Consider the following 3,891-nt stretch of genomic DNA (forward strand, 5'->3'; position numbering starts at 1 on the left):
GCCGGGTGCTCGGGTTAGGCATATTGTGGATTGGATATACTGATTTCTGGGAGGGGCTGGTTTAAACCCAGCGGTCATGGTACACATCGGTACCAATGACAGTTAGAGGGAAGTGGAAGGTCCTTTAAAACAATTATAGGGAACTAGGAGAGAAACTGAAGTCCAGGATCTCAAAGCTGGTGTTTTCAGAAATACTGAAATTGGTGCAGGAAGGAAGTGTTTGGGTTTATGGAGAACTGGGCTGACTTTTCTGTTGGTTACAGACTCCACAGTAAGGATAAGTTGCACCTCACTGGAGAGGGTGCAGCTGTGCTTGGGGAAAAAATGGTCTCACAGATGAAGAAGCTTTTAAACTAGGATCTGGGGGAAGGAGAGTAGATGTGCTAAAAATCAGATAGAGTAGACGGAGAGAGTTAGACAGTAGGGGTCAATGAGGATTTATGGGACTGGGACTTGCAAGGTACACAGGAAGGTGGGTGAGAAGGAGTAATAAATGTGCAAATAATATTAAATGTCTACTGGCAAGTGCAAGAAGTCTTGCAAACAAAATAAAGGAATTGGAGATTCTTTTGTCAGCCACAGAATATGATGTTGTAGGTGTAAGGGGTTGAAGAGAAAGAAGAGCCCAAAGAGGTTACCTTCCCTGCTCCTGATCCGGAACCACTTAGCCAGACAGCAGGGTTGCCAGGGGGAAGACTATCTGCCCTGGACAGACTGGACCTTGTGACTGCAAGGGAGGAAAAGGAAGCAGCGGTGGACCGGGAAGTGTGTAAGGCTGAGGGTGCGAAAGCAGAGCGCACCAGAGACAGGGGAGAGTGCACCAGAGAGAAAGCAGGTGGCAGCACCGTGCTCCCAGAGAGAGAGGACTCCCCGTCAGAGCACTGAGACTGAGATACAGGCCATAGCGAGAGCTGTAGTTGAGTACATGGATTCGGGAGCCTCCATGACCAGAGGAGACTTACCCCCCTGACAGTGCAGAGACAGTGACCAGAGCGGCCAGCCCTGGTGACCGCAGTGGCAAGCTGAAACCCCTGAGTGTGGCAAGTAGACTGCCCAGCGTACGCAGCATCGTTACTGCAGAGAGACTGTCAGCTTAAGATACAGAGACTTAGAGCAGGAGAGACTCGATTCAGCAGCGTCTCCTTGCTTCCTGCTTCCAGCTTCACCCTGAGAAGAGACTGCAGAGATTTAACCCCGGAGGTCCTGGTTTCCTTCCGAGAGAGAGAGACAGACTACAGAGACTGCAAGCGCCACTGTTGACGGGGCCAACGTGGGATAGTGAGACCTTTCAATTAAGATTTCCCCTGGAGAGCTGCTAATTGGAATTTGCTACAAGCCTCCTATTATAGCTGAACAGATAGAGGATTACATGCGGCAGCAAATTAAAAAGGCAGCAAATAATAATATGCTTCTTATTATGGGGATTTTAACTATTCAGACATTCAATGGGACATAGAATCTTCTGGCTGTGCTAAATGCAGCAATTTCTTATCAACAGTTCAGGACAATTACCGTATTTTCCGCTTTGTAAGACGCACTTTTTTTCCCAAAAATTTGGGGGGAAAACAGGGGTGCGTCTTACAAAGCGGACATGCCTTACCTAGGCTGTGATCGGGGGCGTCCGGCGGTTGCTGGCCGCTGCTGCGGGTGTGTCCGGTGCCGCGTTGTGTGCCCGTCAATGCCCGGGGCTCTGCCAACATTGTGCGACAGGCCAGAGCCCCGGCATTTCCTCAGTTCCCTGTGTGCCGGTAAAAAGATGGCCGCCGGCGCGTGCGCAGATGGGATCTCGGGACCCACCTCTCGAGAGATGAGATTTGAAATCTCATCTCTCGAGAGGTGGGTCCCGAGATCCCATCTGCGCACGCGCCGGCGGCCATTTTCCCTGGGTTCCCTGTGTGCGCGCGGTGGTGCCTGCAAAAAAATGGCCGCCGCGCGTGCGCAGATGGGATCTCGGGACCCAGCTCTCGAGAGATGAGATTTCAGATCTCATCTCTCGAGAACTGGTCCCGAGATCCCATCTGCGCACGCGCCGGCGGCCATTTTTTTTTTACCGGCACTTCAGCGCACATATACAGGGAACCGAGGAAATGCTGGGGCTCTGGTCTGTCGAACAATGTCGGCAGAGCCCCGGGCATCGATGGGCACACAACGCCGCACCGGAGCACCCGCAGCACCGGCCTCCAACCGCCGGACAAGTGGAGAAACCTGACACCAGCACAAGACTCTGCAGCAGCAACAGCACACATCGGAGCCCCCCCTCATCCCTGAATGCGGCCTGCAGCATCACTCCACGCCTGCCTCCTCCAGCAGCGAGCCTGGGACCCCTCTACACCGCAGCCACCAACCCCGGTAAGCAATAAGATGCAAGGATTATAAGAGGCACCACCATTTTATTAAAAAATATTTTTTTCTTATTTTTCTCCTCAAAAATTGTGGTGCGTCTTATAATCCGGAGCGTCTTATAAAGCAAAAAATACGGTACTTCTCTTAGCTAGTAGATAAACCAACCAGGGGAGGTAATCTACTGGATCTGGTCCTATCCAAAAGACTAGATTGAATTTCTGATCTACAGGTCATGGAGCATTTGGGAAGCAGTGACCATAATATGGTATGTATCAATGTAATTTTCAATTATACATTCAAAAAGAGAAATGCCTTAACCTGGAATTTTAAGAAAGCTGATTTCAGCAAATTAAAGGAAGCGCTTAATCATGTAGACTGGGACCAAATCATGGTAACTGGGGATACTGAACACAAATGGAGTGTTTTTAAAGAAATACTACTAGAATCCTGTAGAAAACTTATACTCTCTGGTAATAAAATATCCCGTAATAAAAAGAAACCATAATGGATATATAAGACAATATAAAATTTAATAAGACTAAATTAACCCCTTCCCGACCTGTGACACAGCGTATGCGTCATGAAAGTCGGTGCCAATCCGACCTATGACGCATACCCTGTGTCATGAATTCAAAGCCCCCCTGCGGGTCGGATGACCGTGATCAAAGAAAGGTCACCTGACCCGCAGATGCAGGGGGCTTCATAATTCACCACAGGGGGCGTGGCTTCGCCCCCACGTGGCTACGATCGCTCTGATTGGCTGTTAAAAGTGAAACAGCCAATCAGAACGATAGTAATATTTCATCAATGAAAATTGATGAAATATTACAATCCAGCCATGGCCGATGCTGCAGTAGCATCGGACATGGCTGGAGACACCGATTTGACCCCCCCACCAGCGATCGCCCCCCCGCCACTGAATGACAACGGCGATCTGCCGCCGCTGTCATCATCTGCCCCCTTCCATTCCCTCCGCTCCCCGCCAGCTTCCGATAACCCCCTCTCACCCCCCCGGCACCTTCTAAGTCCCCCTGTCGCTCCCGGTGTCCGGCGGGTCCGGTTCATGGGCGCCGCCATCTTAGAAAATCTGCCGGCTGCAGATTCCATTATTTCATTTTGATCACTCTCACAGTGATCAAAATGAAATGAAAAGTAAATGAACCCGCCGATTATCACCCCCATAGGTAGGCATAACTAATAAAATAAAGAAAATATTTTTATTTTTATTTTTCCATTAGGGTTAGGGTTGGAAAGAGGGTTAGGGTTTGAAAGAGGGTTAGGGTTTGAAAGAGGGTTAGGGTTGGAAAGAGGGTTAGGGTTGGAAAGAGGGTTAGGGTTGGAAAGAGGGTTAGGGTTGGAAAGAGGGTTAGGGTTGGGGTTGGAATTAGGGTTAGGGTTGGGGTTGGAATTAGGGTTAGGGTTGGAATTAGGGTTAGGGTTAGGGTTGGAATTAGGGTTAGGCTTGTGGCTAGGGTTATGGTTAGGATTAGGGTTAGGGGTGTGTTGGGGTTAGGGTTATGGTTAGGGTTGGGATTAGGGTTAGGGATG

Source organism: Dendrobates tinctorius, unplaced genomic scaffold, assembly GCF_039654945.1.
Source record: "Dendrobates tinctorius isolate UK_male_01 unplaced genomic scaffold, ASM3965494v1 ptg000046l, whole genome shotgun sequence".
In the NCBI taxonomy this organism is placed as follows: Eukaryota; Metazoa; Chordata; class Amphibia; order Anura; family Dendrobatidae; genus Dendrobates; species Dendrobates tinctorius.